This window comes from Dromaius novaehollandiae, chromosome 1, assembly GCF_036370855.1.
Source record: "Dromaius novaehollandiae isolate bDroNov1 chromosome 1, bDroNov1.hap1, whole genome shotgun sequence".
Classification (NCBI taxonomy): domain Eukaryota; kingdom Metazoa; phylum Chordata; class Aves; order Casuariiformes; family Dromaiidae; genus Dromaius; species Dromaius novaehollandiae.
In genome coordinates, this window is record NC_088098.1 from 28,078,992 (window position 1) to 28,094,660 (window position 15,669).

Here is a 15,669-nt window from a genome sequence, read left to right on the forward strand (position 1 = left end):
TGGCTCCACACTCAGTAAAACCAGAGACTAAATACCGCTGGTCAGCCTACTCATCCTACTTGCTTCTGAGTAATGTGTCAGCTTCTCCTTAGTCCTTGCAAGCTGAGGAGCCAAAAAGTTGAACCAACAAAGTCCAACAGAAAAAAAGTCCAGCAAACAAACCAAACAATGAGTCCAGCAAGTTGGACTCTCTCTTCTCCATTTGGCAAAGGCTCTTGTTGAGTTCAGAGCTCAGGAAGTCCCTCCCCAGGAGGACTGGGGCTTACTGGAGTCTCTGCCTCACAGCACAGCTAAGCCTAGCTCTCAGATCTCCATCTACTATGCCCACACCAAGAGCAGGAATGGCCACGTATCTCGATCTTAAACCAGGCCATTTTGGCATACCAAAATTTTCAAATGGCCAAGACCATCCAGGCACTTATCATACACCCTGGAAGCTATGGGGAGGGAAATACCACGAGCTGCAAACAGGTGAGGATGACAGCCACTCCCTGGAGGTCCCACATGCCCATTTCAGGACAGGGCTGGGTGTGCAGTAGGGTGGCCTCAGCGACCCCTTCAGTTTACTCTAACAGAAAAGCTCTAATGTCAGCTCCATGGTGGTAGGCACTCTACAGAGATTTTAAAAGGGACATCTTGCCCTATTCTTAGCATGTAATAAGACACAACAAATAAATAGAACAAAGGAGGTAAGACAAGGCAAAAATAAAATAGATGCAATTAGAATAATGAACAGAAGGAAACTATGGCTTTCTCTCCACATAGTTCTCCTACCCTACATTATTAGATCCTGCACAGAAATGATAAAACCAAATAATCCTGTCTGCAGCTTTACATGGGAACCCTTCCTGATACATTTTAAGGTACCAGTTTAATAGCATACACATTCTCCACTGAGGACTATAACCTCTTGTTGCAATGGGAATGAACTCTCTCTAATTGTTTTTTCCATGCCTAGTTATTACACTCTGTGTGTCCATGACCCACTAAAGTATAATAGCCATTGAGAGGAAGCTGCAGTATATGTATCTAGAGAGAATGTGTATACATACACATACATATTTGTATATTCACACACAGTCCATACACTCATATGTACATGCACGTATTATTTTTTACAGTATATATTATATAATGGGATCCCAATGCAGTCCATAGGAAGACTAGCTTTTTGCAAATTAGATTTAAAATTATTTATTATTTGCTTTTTAAACTGGAACCAGAGACACCATAGGAATTTATGGGTACAATTTATACTGCAAGCCTCAGTGGGGTACTTGGATTCTCCAAAATTAGCACTAACACCTGCAGATTGGAATTTTAATCCCTACTCTGTAAAGAAAAGTTACTGAATTAAAAGCTGGGTTACTGTTATTTAGGAATCCATTTCACAAGATAATGGCATGGAAAATACAATGCAAAAGAAAGCAAGGTGAGGTGAAAAGAAGCAGCATTCCCTAAGGCACTATTCTGTTCTACTTCTGTTGTTAGTTTGGTAAATTAGGAAGTTTTTCTTTTAATTGTATTCTCCGTATGTAGCTGTCCGCTGATGAGCTATGTGGTTTTGGTTAATTGTAACATTAGCAGAATGGAATGCTTTATTTTGTGTATGGCATTTGATGGTTACTTAAACGTAGTTTTTAACTAGTGACTCATTTCTGAGTGGGCTTCGCCATGAGTGGGCTCTGTCAGAGAAAGATACGGTGTCATCATCTCTGAAAAGATCATCTTATCATCCTAGGACTCTGTTTGAATACAAGCCAACATGCCTGGGCAGGGGCAGAATGACTTGTGAGCTTGCTGGTTTAACTCCTCTTCCTGCATCAGAAACCCACGTTGCTACTATGGAAGGAACTTCTCCTCCTTTATAATGATACCTCCACAATTTTCAGTGACATGTGGAAACAATGCTACAAACAGTTTGGGGTTATTTAACTGCACTATTCAGCAAATAGCATTCAGTAGCTCTTGCATTCATGAGATATTTTTCCCCTTTTAGCTGTCATTACCTTTCCTTAGCAGACAGCTTATGCAGAGAAGGGGATATTTAAGATGGCCACCATTATCCTCAGTCTGATCCCTGTCTTGGTGATTCCAGAGCCAAGTCCTGTGTGCTGAGCACACGCCACTCCTCCCTCCTGTTCCCTTAGTGCTATTAACCACCCAACCCCACTGAACAGAAATAATTGCTAATAAATATGCTGTGCAGCTGCCTTGTGGATGGGGCTGTTCCCGAGCATCATACTCTTATGCAGACTGTCCTTCTCTCCATTTGCCAAACCCCAGGAGGGGGCAATGACAACTAGAGAACAGGCAGTGTCACAGTTTCCTGTCACCTATGCAGCCTCCAGTGGAGCAGAGAAAATAATAAGGAAATAAGCTGCACCCCACTGAGGGAGAAGCTGCATGTCCAAGGAGCCAGGCAACATTCTGCCTTTAATACTTGTGTAACCAGATTCAGGTCTTTGCGACTTCTTTTTAACGGTTAACTAGGGACCCAGTGGAGTTTATGGGTACTGATGCATTTGCTCACCTCAGCAGTATGTTAACTTCCTTTAAAATTAAGTGTCCCATAATAGAGTTCCAGAGCCTGCAACAGAAAGCTTGTTCCTACTCTGGGGATTTCCCTGCAGGGTACTACACCACAGCACTACCTATTAACACCCTGGTGGTCTGCAGGGTCCTAGCCCAAAGCAGTCACAGACATTCACACCGGGAACTTTTGTTTGACCGTGCCATGAACAGAACAACGTTTCCATCCACCTTCTCTCCTCAGAAGGCAGGTTTCTGCATCTCACAGAGCTGCATGTTCCACAGAGATGCCACCTTTCACTCGAGGGGCACTGAGCTGCAGGCACATAGATTTTAACAGCATGTGTCAGTATTGAAGGAATGCAACTTAAAGAAGAAATGTGATTAGGTCCCACTGGCAGGAAAAAAAAATTGAGTATCATCCAGGAAAAATGGATGTAAGAAAGGAAATTTCATACGATAATGAAATGTAAAAAAATAACGCAAGCAAATAGGGTGTCAATAGAAATCCAACTTTGCACAAGATGTGTCAACATTAGTACTTTGTATAATTTTAGATACAACAGGAGAAATGCCCTATGTGCATTTTATATAAGAATAGAAGCCATTTAATAGATTCATGAAACAGGATGGGAATTTACTATGAACCAGACTGAAGCACTTTCAAGTAAACTTTATGTGTTTTGAATATATACTGTTCTTCACAGTTCAAGATCTATTTCTGAGTTAATTTTAAATCTTTTACTTTAAGGGAATCAAGTGTACTTTCAGTGACCGCCCTTGAAAAAAAAAAATCCCACCTGCTGCTTTGGGTTGTATGCCTTCAACACTGCCACCTGCCTCCTTACAAAATAATATCTGTGTGTGACTGTGTTCATAAACTGACACTCACCTTCTTTTAAGATGAAAGTTTTCATACAAAGTTTCAGAAAGACTTTAATGACATTTTCGTGTAAAACTTCCAAATCAGAGAAAAAGTGATTCTTGGAAGAATATTTTCGCAGTTTGAGAATCCACAGTAGCTATGTCCAATTCAAGGGACAATGAGCTCATATATCACTTTGGAGGTTCATGATCAATCCAAAATTTCTTACTTAAGCTTTGGGATGATTCTAAAACTGAGACAGGAAAGAAAGTTCACAAGCGCTTGAAAAGTACACTCCTGATCCAAATTAAAACAAAAACATATATTCACCCTTTGTGTAGTAAAACTGGATTCTCAGGGATAGTCAGAGAACTATCTTACTTTTGGGGCATCTAGATTCATCATTAGAGGTGAATAGTCACGGAGGTTCTCAAGAATGCCCTCCAAATCAGGTAGGCCACTGAGAACGGTGGGCTGGTAGTTGTCCATATGCTCCAGGATTTAGTCTGCAAACTCATGATATCCTAACTGCCCATACACACAAATGCATCCTAGGCGCTAAGAAAACCTGTGGTTAGCTTTCTGTGTGAAAATTTGTACTTTTTTTTATATCACCAAAAGCAGAGGTTTTCCTGTTTGACATGGCAAGCCTCTTTATCAGTCTGGCATGCTGCCTCATTGAGACTGTTCACAAGTGGATGGAATGGAACAACCACAGATCTCCTGACAGATCTCTTTACGGCTGTGGCCTAAGTCATTCGTCAAGTGGAGTGGTCATTTAATGAGACTGGAAGGCTTTTCACGATTGACAGAGCTGTGCCAGGCTGGAGGAAGCATAAGCTGGTGAGGAACCAGACACGACTGATTTGAAAACACACACTACAGATTAGTAGATTATGATGCTAGACAATTTTCTCCTTCTCCTCGAGCAGTCACTGGCATTTCTGAATCAGAAGAAAGAGCAGTGAATGGCAGGTTACCACTGTTTTATAGACATGACTCCTGATCTCCCTTATGAGGAGGGAGAGTTTCATAGGCCCGTCTGTGGCACTGCTCAGAGCCCTAACCTGGCATGAGGCTATTACCTGTACCAATCCTGCACATAATTTTTCCAATGTATCTACCTCATGCCTATGCTCATCAACACTTTAAGCACGTTCTCCTGATGTTCCTGGCCTGCCTCTCTTTCCATTTCCAATTTCTAAATCCAGGCTGTTAACTCCATCCAGTAAATCTTCCTGCTCCCATTTCAAGCACATGAGAAGATTTTGGTGTTCAACATATCTCTGCAGAGGGCTTCTCTCCTCTGAAACAAAGTCCCCTGATGGAAGCCACAGTGCTTCATAATTTCACACTGACTAGACATATAACGGCATATCCCTTCCCTGGCCCACTCCCATGTTAGAGCTTCCCTCAAAAACAGTAACAAGGATAGTGGATAGGAGCACTGTTTGGTTCCCTGTACTCTAGGACAACTGCAAGTCAAAGCGCTCCTGCAATACAGTAAGGAAAAGTTTATTTTCTATATTCACCTCAGTTTATGAACAGCATACCAGGATGAATAAGATGAGGTGGGTATATATCCAACAGCTGAGCAGAGGAATGAGTAAATAACACAGCATGTGCTTGCAAACATCCATCTGTCACTGCAAATATACCCTACCTGCAGAAGGTCAGCACCCTCTCATGTCTAAATACTCTGCCTTTCTCTGTAGTAGTTTAGGACTCTGCTCATGTGAGTGATCAGCTTTCTTACCTCAGCACTGGACTTTTCTCCTGTATTCCCTAAGGGATCCTGGATGTTGAAATTAGGCAGAAAATTTTACCCAGGAGTAGGACACCTAAATACCTTTAAGGATCTAGCCTTGAAGACCTAGTTCAAACTCAACTACAGACAAAGGAATTACACTCAAAATCTTGATTTAAGAGAAACTGAAGAAATTTTCATATAAATTCATCTATAGATGATCTAACAGATATTGTATTTGGGGAACAAAAGTGACATCACTGTGTACATCAGCAGCTGTGACACACACTTACTATCAAACTTCCCTCCTCATTCCCTTGCTCCAAAGAGCTTCACTCCACTGACTACTATGCAGTATCAGATTTGTCTGAAAATACATTTCCCAACCATAACAAGCAGGTATATGAACAATCAGCTTCAGTGAATATTACTTTCTTTGTTGCTTCTCTTAGTTGTGAAAATTCTCAGTTTTTAATTTCTATACAGACTCTGTGACCTGGACACAGAGGAGAGATGATAATGGAGCAGGTCAGCTTTTCTGATGGTTGCTTTAAAAAAAAAAAAAAAGGTTCTAGTGCTCACTGAACTAATGAACTGTGGTTGCCTATGTTTTTTTGTCTTGTGGTTGATTGCAAACTCTGATTAAAACTTCTCCCAGGACAGGGGCACTTATAAGAGCTCTCTCCAGAATGGGCTCTCTAATATACAAGCTCACACTTCAGCCTTTCCGTTACTCAGGGCACTTCAAGAGTCTCCAATCTATCCAGTTGCCTATTTCCACAAAATTTATAAGAATGCCATTATCTTTGAGTTAATTTAATTTGTCTTTAATTCATCACCCAAATTTCAAAAGTTACTGCCGGCAACAGAAAAGCATAGTGTGATTACATAACAGGCTAGGCTAAAAATCACCAGGGTCCGTCCCTCCTTCCCTCTCTCTCTCATGTGTGCACACTGCACACACACTCAGAGAAAACAAAATACATGAAAATACCAAAATATATGAGAATACCTTAACATATGTGAAGACAGAAACAACCTTCAGCTGAGCAGGATCTCTCCTGCCCATGCTCTCGCCCCCTGAGCTGCAGCCCTTCCCTCTGAAGACCTTCCTACCTCAAGTCAGTGGAGACCCCCGCCCCGCTGATGGCAGCCCCTCTCTGAACATCAGGTGGGGGAAGGAGGTGAGAAGAGGAGAGCAGTGGAGCTGGGTGGCAACTTTGTCCATTCCTGTGCAAATATGCACAGACATGCACAAGCAAGTCGATGGGGGGTTGCTTCTGCTGCTGGCTCCCACCCAGTGGTTTCCTCCCTGCTCTCCTCCAGTGAGGGAAGCGTCTCCATGGCAGACAAGACATCTCACAGCAACCATTACTGGAACAACCTGAATTGTCATGAGCAGCATCGAGCCCTCAAAGCCAGACCCACAAAGCTGAAAGATCCTGTTGTCAATGAACCTGTCAGGAGGGTTTGACAAGCAGGTAAAAATATACTGTGACCTGAGGAAGCAAAAGGACGATGCTAGAAACCTTCACTTTATCTTCTTTTGTTTCTTGCTGGTGTGTGTCATCACAGCTTTTTGTGTGTGTAGAGAGGAGTGCAATTAATTTTTTTTAACTAAATTGCTTCTTTCCTCAGTGTGAAAATAGGTCAAGCACAAATCTAAGGGATGTGCCTTCAATATATTTTCTGCCAGAAATCTAGCTGCTGTTCCACTGTTTGTTGCTGCAGTGTGTACTAATCTATTCAATCTCTTTATCATAAGGGATTTCATTACAGTCCCATTGGTAATTGCTCACAAGTTTTAGAGTGCTGTCTCCATCCAGTGGTATAACTTTAAAATTGCTGCTTTCCTGGAGTTTCAGTTTTTCAGACTACTTGTTAAGCATGATATATGCTAGCACTAAAGTGCTGACCTTAAATTGCACAACTATTAATTGAATAACTACATTAAAACATCATATATGAGACCTAAACATGCACATGCCAGCCGTAAAAAAATGGCATCTTTTTATTATGATAATCTCAACAGCAAATGTTGTGTGTTTAAATTCTTATCCTCCTTCTGTTTTCAACTTTCACTGTGAAAGCAAATATTCTTCTGCCAATATAGCCATGTCTGGTGATAAGGAAACAGGGACTCACTACCTGCCTGTCCTGTCCCTCCTCCAGGTTAGTACAGCTACCTCAGTAACCTCTTCTTTGCTAAGGTAACAGAAGAGCGCTTCTGGCAGCTCACATTTTCTGGAGCTGTGGCTGAACTGTGCCAGCAAAAGAACTGCTACAGACTGTGCTATGTTAGATGAACTAATGCGGTTTCACCAGCAGAGACTGTAATTAGTCAAGCTCCTGCTTCACTGCCTTTCTTATGCTGTGTTGATTTTAGCTGCCACAGACAAAAAAGAGAAGAAAATGCAGACAGAGTCGGCTATGAGAACCCAAAGGAATGCCAGTCTTTTTCCTTGCTGCAGCAGCCTGTGCCTTAAGCCTTTTAGAGACAAGATGCCCCTGCTTGACTCTTTGGGGCATACGCTCTTGTTTTCCCTTCTCTTTGTTTTTGGCACGGCCTGAGCAAACATTTGGTCCCACATTCCCTTCACAGGAAAGAAAAAAAGCTGCTGAGTAGGACAACAGCAACTTTATCAAAAAATGGTGCGAAAGGTTAATTCAGACGATAAATGGTCCGTGCCAGACTCTCAGTGCTGTTACATTGACCTGCTTTTGGTTTTGTTTTGTTTCCCCTAATTGCTCTCCAATATGCCAGGGTCTGGCTGATCTCCAGAAAGCAGGAGCAGAGAACAGCGTAACTCCCTTTCTAACCCCTCTCCTTGGAGTTCCCTCAAGGCAGTGCTGGCACAGTTCAGGCTGTGGGCCTTTATATTCTGAGGACGCTGGTGAAGTCTGTAAAGATGCACTGTATGTCCCGTGTATGTATAAAGCTGCAGTAGGGGACCTGGGGAGAAATCAATTTTTCGAATGTTAGCTTTCAGCATTTTAAATCCAGGTATGGTGCCTTGTCTTTTGATAGTATCATAGCTTTGAAGTTGATAAAAAGAATTGGCGGCATATCTGTGCCTAAGAGTTTTAAAGAAAGAGTTTGCTACTTAATGCTCAGTTGCTATTCCCATCGGCTGCCAGGTCATACCCTTGATTCCAGAAAGTTTTGAAATTAGTCTTGCCAGAAAGTTCAGGAGAATGTAGACCACTTCCTTGTTTTGGATCTGTTCCTAAGTTGGAGCCTTAGAAAACAACTTTATGCATTCAAATGGTCCTTCTAAACTGAACAGGATTGGCAAGCCACTAGGAACACATGCAGTTATGTACAAAAATATGCTTAGAATCTAGTTTTAATCTCTCAGTAGGCCAGAATGCAAACCTGGAAGTAATGAGGGTATTTCTCCTTTTATTGTTGAAGTGCTAAGGAAAACTATTAACTTATAAAGAAGGAAACCTACCTCCCTCAGAGAAAGTGCTAGTTTATAATAAAACTCAGAATTAAAAGATCTTCCTTTTAATTTCACACAGATTTCTTTAAAACAAAGAATCCAATTCTCTGAAAAGACATGACCTTTTGGACAAATTTTCTCCAAACTTCTGAGACCTTCTCAGATGTCTTCCTGGCCAGCTGGCTGTGCAACTCTCCATTATCTTTAGGTTTAAATTTGCACTTTTATTTTGGGAGAAGTTCCCTTTCTCATGATTCCAGCTTCATGGGATGAAACCTGTTGGGTTTTCGCTTAGCACTAGATCCTATAAGGCTATGCTTTCTGATGAGACACACTCAAAAAGATCAAGACAGTTTGCAGCTTTCACCTTTCTCAATGACATGGTACCTCCTATTGCAGTCTCCCTTTAGGAGAGGAGACCTGCTCACGGACTAAATTACAGTGCAAGATAGGAGGGTACAGCTACCCTTAGCACAGTCACTTAACTCCCCACCCCACTCTGAAGAACCCACAAATCGCACATTAGCTCTCCTGTGCCCCAGCATTTTGCAGAGAGAGGAGCATCTCCAGACAGAAGAGCATACCCTGTACCCAACCCTTTTCAGAGTATTAGAGAAGAAAGGCTGTGCATATCATTGCTTTGGCTCTGAAGTAAAGGCTGATTGGAGAAGAGGCTGATCCACAAGGCAGTGCAGATTGTGGCTCATGAATATTGCTTTGCTTAGACATTATTGGTACCTAATCATTTTGATATTATCTGGTTTCCAGTTATATGAAAGTGCTATACTGCCCAAATATGAATAATTCAGGTATATGAAATGTAATAAGGTTTTCAGAGATTTCTCTTAATACTTTTCCAACTGTTGGAACAAGTGGCTTTACACATTATCAATTAGATCTTTAGTACAGGATGCTGCTTTGCTCTGTAATGGGCAGGAGCCAGGCACATCTAAGCTGCTTGAGGAAAAAAAGATTCTATACTTTCAACAAAGCAGTTTCTTTATGGCCTTGTTGATAAGGAACTAGAATTTGGAAAGACAATGATCTTTATTTTTAGATTTCAGTTTTAGATTTCTGTAAGTTTCTGTACACTTCTCGAGAGGTACAAGACCTCTCAAGGTCAAAGACCTACACCCATGCTGTCAAGGCTGAAGGGGCCCTGAGTACCCAAGGTACTGGGTGCTGGTAACTAAGCAAACTAGCAAGGCAGACTGTGGAAAGGAAAGCATTCGGGATGGAATGGGCTGTTGCTGGCTCTTTGACAAAGACGGTAGAGGGTGAAGGACATCTGCGCACCTTGAACAGCCAGATGAGGGCAGCTGAGAGCAGTAACCTCTGTTCAGGAGTTTGGAAATAAGTATGTCCAGCACTGAAACAAACCCACCCTTAGACTTTACTATTATTTAAATATGCCGCATATGAACTGTACTACCCCAAAAGTATGTTTATTTTTCACTTAGAGATAATCAGAAGGGATACAATTTTACTATCCTTATAATTAAGGGAGAAAAGCATGCTGCCAAGGAGATGGTTTAATTATTAATTAATCTTGGAACTACAGACTGCAGAATCATTTCTAAATAGTTTGTATCGAGTGGGGAGGTGACACCAGGCCATAATCCCTACTCATCACATTACTGGCCCCCTCCCTCCTCCATTTTTCATGTTCTTTAACAGACGCATTCTCCTAAACCATTGCGATAAAGAGAACCCTACAATCACCTACCTACATTTCCAGACAATTACAGTGCTTATAAAGGCATATACTCCTGTAGATGAGACAGAGGCTGACTATGAGAGTTAGCTGATTTATCAGTTCACAACCTTGCTGCCTGTGATTCACAAATCTCCTTGCCCTGTCAGCCTGCAATGACCTAAGAATCATTGCAATGACCATACCTTCCATGGAAGCAATTCTGGACAATTTACAATGCCCTTGAGAAAAGGCCCTGAACTGCCCAAACTTTCTAATAAATCATTCACTGTATTTAAGTCCTCCAGTACATGGAATTACACCTTCTCATCTAGATGGGGAAGCCCCATAGCATGTACCCTTTGTCCAAAGAAAGAAAACTTCAGATCACAGAATTCCTTTCAAGGAAAACTTTCCTTTTCTATTAAAACAAAACAAGTCAAGGCAGGTATCATTAGCCTCCTCACTCAACAGTGTGCACAGCTTTTACTGAAGAGTTTCCAATTTCCCACATCTACTTATAGGGCTATGACCAACTCTGTAGGGCTTTTCAACCACACCAGGAATCAGCATCAGATTTCTCCCTCATACTGCACATCCTTCATGTCACAGTCCCACTGAAATCCTTCCTCTCTGAGCTCCTGGTAGGTCTGATCAATCCTCCTCACCTGGCTAAGTTCTGAGGTGACCGCACTCATGTGAAATTGCATGAATCCCTTTCTATGCTCCTGAATGTGCAAAGTGCTGATGATTTTATACATAGGTAAAATTGGTCAGAAAGCAAGATTTCAGAGGGATAGCTACACCCTAGCTGGTTTGTAGCACCAGCTCTCACATCATACCAGTTTTGTTCTGAGTAACCAGAAGAACCAGCAGTCACCATGAGTCACTGGATCCTTGCGTAGTTTTGTTTCGGAATTCTCTCTCTTCCTCATTCTTGTAAATAGCTCTGGGCTCAAGGATAAGCAGAGTTGAAGAGTTTATTTACCTACCCCAGCATTCAGAGATGGGGCGACTTCCCTGTTCTTTCCAGCCAACCTCCTAATCCCTGCTAGGGAGTGCCTTAAAATCCACTGCCTTTTTTCCCAGTCCAGACAGTGACTTAGAGGGTAACAGCCTCTTAAATAGGCAGTAGAGGGTAGGGAATAGGAACCCTGAGTGACCTTCCAAAGAACTCCTCCCCTGGAGTTGGCTGCAATTCAAAAGCCAAGTTTACTGTCTGTCTTCCAGGCCTGCACTGCTGTCAACGGAGCTGTTCTCTGCTAAGTGAAAATACTTTGGGCCTTTCTGATATATCATTAGCTACAGGAGCTGGTAAACATTGACTTCCTTCTTATGCCTAGGAGATTAAAATCTTACAATTACAGTCCATGATAAATAAATGGAACTTGAGGGAGAAAAGAAAAAAAAAAATCAGTTTCTTGTCAGAAATCCTTTCTGACATATCATTATTGCACTGGGAGCTGGGACTTCTCCACCTCTATTCCAGCATTCCGCAGTTAGGACATATTTGTTTCTTTGAAAATATCTTACTAATACATTAACTGAGGAGGCTAAAGTTCATCTTGGCTGCTAACCTCTGCAAATTAGCAGAAGTCATTTTAGATAAGTAAGAGTCCATTGACCAAACCTTCTTAACAACAGTCTAATTTCACAAGCCAGGACTCAGCGTCAAATGACATGTGATATATAACAAATCTCTGTTCCTGATTTTCTGTCCTCCTGCACAAACATTTTCATAGCAAACTGTAAAAATATGAGGAATAGAAATAAGACTCAAAGTTTTGTATTATTTCTGTATATACGTCTGTCTGAAATTCTGATTTTATCATTCAGATTGTATTACTTCCAGTTAGCCACAATTTTTATAATTTTGTTCTCAAAAGATTAGGCGTAGTAGTCAGATCATAACAGATTACCACCATGGGTGAAAAAGAAGAACAAGACTGAAGTTATTTCTTCTAATGAAAAATAACATCAAGTGTGCAGTCAGGATTTACCTTAGAAAGTAACAGTACTGAAAGATAACTAGGAGCAATAGTAGACAGAAATGAAATCTGAATTTATATCATGAAGCTGTAAGAAATGACCATCACAATTGTTTCTGCATAGAGAACATCACATCTAGTTGAGTTACAAATGCATCTGCAAGAGTACATTTGTATTTTCTGTTCAAGGAATTCCCAAGTCTGAAGAGGTTTATCTGTTTATTAACCCCAACAGAAATCTCTTCCAAGACTTGCGCAGTCTCAGTTCAAATCTGCCTCAAAATCTAGTGTTCATCCTATTCTTTGGCAACTTCTACATGACTACCAACCCTTACATGAAGAACTGCTTTTTTTCTTTTTCTCATTACTACTTACGGTCCTGTAGGTCTCCATCATATCCCTACCTGGTCTACTGAATCATTCCTCATATGATTCCATTTGATTCTTCCATTTGATTATACTTACCATCATTTTCTGAATCCTTTCCCTGACCATAGCATTCAAGGGGCAGGTGAACCATGGATTTATATGGTGGCATAACTATGGTCTTTTCGTTGCTTACTCTTTCCTAATGTTTCCTTTGCTTTTCTGATTGCTCCTGAGCACAGAGCTGATGTGCCTAGACCCACGTCCTGTCTCCCAGATCTTGTTCTTGAGTGGTAATGGCCAACTCTAGGCCCATCATTTTATGCATTTTTGCCCTATAAGCATCACTTGATATTTACCTACTTTGAATTCCATCTGCCAGTTTACTACCCACTTATTCAGGCTTCTCAATCAGAATTACTTGTCATGTAATAAAAAAAGTTAACACTGACACAGCATCACTGATGCTATTGGTTTCAATGCATGCTATAAAAGATACAATTCAGAATCACGGGCAAGGAAACAATTCATATAAATTTTCCACAGTTGTATGTGCTTCAAATTACGTTTTTACTCTTACAAGCTTTTAACATTATGTCCACTTCTGCTTCATAGACCTTTACAGATCAGCTGAAAAAATACGACAGGTTTTGCTTCCTGAGACATTGTTATATTCACAGGAAGCTAAGCTTTCCTAGAGTTACAATATTCACTGGAAGGATTGCTAACTTACTGTGTAAGAAATAACTGTGAAATAGTCACTCCCACTGAAGGAACTATTCTTTCATGTTTTCACTTCAGCCAAAATTTGAGATTTTTTTTTTAATTTATTAACTGTTTATTAAAATGGTTTCAGCAAGAGAAAATGTAGTCTCTATATAAAGAGGAGTCTTCCCAAAGCAGAAAATTTGAAATTTGAAAAGAAATAAAATCTTCAAAAATGTTCTGTAGGAAACAAAGCCTGTATTTCTAGAATGTGTTGGGTGAATTATATCTTTTTGCTGCCTAATTTGTGTATTTATTTGTCTTGAGGAAACAACTGCATAGATTCAAAAAACACACCAAAGGATGGCTTGCTATTTATTTTGCAGGGAAGTACTGCTGTGTGATGTAGCATTTCTGTGGTCTTTAGGTTTCATGGACCGCAAGTAATCAGATTTATGGTATTGTTAGAATAGACTGTTGTTCTCATGAGATGTGACAGCTGTTATTTTATAGTACTTAAGTTAGTGTGAAGTGACAGTCAGCCACCTACCGGAAATAATACCTACAGGCATAAATAATGTGTATCCACATGATTCCTGCAGCAGGTAAGCATAATAATGAAGTCATACTCCTCCTTTCAAATTCCATCTCCTTTGCATATCAAGATTGCTTATTGGGTAGCCATGATGTTCCAGGACAAATTGCCTATTTTTCACACTCTTCCATTCTTTACCACGGAACCAATCCTTTTTCAAATGTACACTCTTGTTGCACTTGCAGCACAGTACACAGAGTGATTGAATTACTGGTAAATCCACATATGTGAGAGTGACCACCTGTTTCTTCTCTGAAAAAGATCTGCATATGGAAAAGCAAAGCTTCACATTATTATGAACATGTAACTGGCATAGCTCCCAATCTACCTTCACCACCAGTTAAGAAAGGTACTCCAGGAGACAGCAGAAGCACTGCATACAAGGGGCACACTTTTCTAACAAAGCCAAAAATCATCATCTGATGCAGCATGTTAATTTGACTGTCATTCAGGCAGTATGTGATTGTAACAAACACACAGAGTAAGGCAAGAATAACCCTATGATAAAAGCAAAACGTCGGGAGCCAAGAAACCTTGCCTCTCCTCCTGGCTCTCTCACAGATTATTTGTGTAACCATGGGTAACTCAGTTCAGGGCTCAGACACATGATTGAATTATGAGCATTTAATAAGTTACTGTGTCTATGCAGTGATAACTCATGATAACTATTTGCATTCTCATAGCCAGTGAAGGACATTTAAGCTCATCCAAATACCTTGGAACAGAGCAGACATAAGACAGCACTTAGAAACAGTTAATTCAAATCAGCTGACCAGGGGATAACATAAGCAACATGTGGCACTTCATGAAGTTAGGTATCCACAAATTGAAATAAATCATTGTTTTTAAGCAAGCAACAAACTGTGGAGTTTTAAATGTTTTAGCCACTTAATTCCAGAATCTCTTACAGAAACCCATTTATCTATCGCATTAAAAAAAAAAAAAAAAAGTTTCCCTGCACACAGAAGAAATTATGTAACAGAAAAGTTGCCTCGCTCAAGTTAGCCTAGACATTAAGGTTTTTTTCCCCCTCAAGGTTATCATGTAAAGTGCTCATCTGAAAAACTCATTCTGCCAGGTCAATTTTTTTTTTCCAAAAATTTTGATAGGTTAAATATATACCAGCAGATTTTATGGACGATATCTTATGTCAACATCTGTCTAGCTTCACACAAGATGAGGTATCATTTTTCTTGCCAAAGATGGAATAAAAACAGAAAACCTGGATAAAACACAAAGCTGAGTATTTGGCTTACTCAACAGGACATGAGGAAAGAGAAAGGAGAAAATTAGAGAGGTTGCACTGAAATGGTTTGTACCATTTCAAAAAGTGTCATGGAGTTGCAAAGTATTTCTCATATGTGCAGAGGAAAGTAAACTGATGCAGATTTGCAAAGCAAATAGAAACATAGTAACTATGGCCATTGCCACATAAGGAAAATAGACTGGAGGCAGTGTAGAGCCCACCACCTCTAAAGAGGAAAGAGGTGTGAGGGGAGAGGAAGAGACAATGTCTGTTTCTTGTTTGATAACATTTAACCACAAGCTCTGCATACAGTTCCTAGCAGAAGCAATTCAGCAGCATCTGCCTCCAGAAGCAGTGAATCAAGGTAAAAGCTGTATATATGCTCCATCCGCATAGCTATTTATTTACATCTGCATGCTTAACTGACTCCAGCAACGCACCCTGCACTCCCTCCTCGCTGCCTACCTGCCCGTCGCCACGTTTGAA

The 15,669-nt window shown here is 40.7% G+C and overlaps 1 long non-coding RNA gene across 2 annotated transcripts in view; it reads right to left on the bottom strand.

Moving 5' to 3' along the window:
- The window catches only part of LOC112993784 (uncharacterized), a 46,332-nt gene extending 34,957 nt beyond the window's left edge, over positions 1–11,375 (bottom strand). The window contains exon 1 of one of the 2 annotated variants that reach the window (XR_003261781.2): positions 11,276–11,375. This is a non-coding gene — a long non-coding RNA (uncharacterized LOC112993784). Of the gene's footprint in view, positions 1–11,125 lie in introns of both variants that reach the window. The other variant, XR_010388041.1, reaches the window with a different exon arrangement.
- Between the last annotated feature and the right edge of the window lie 4,294 nt (positions 11,376–15,669).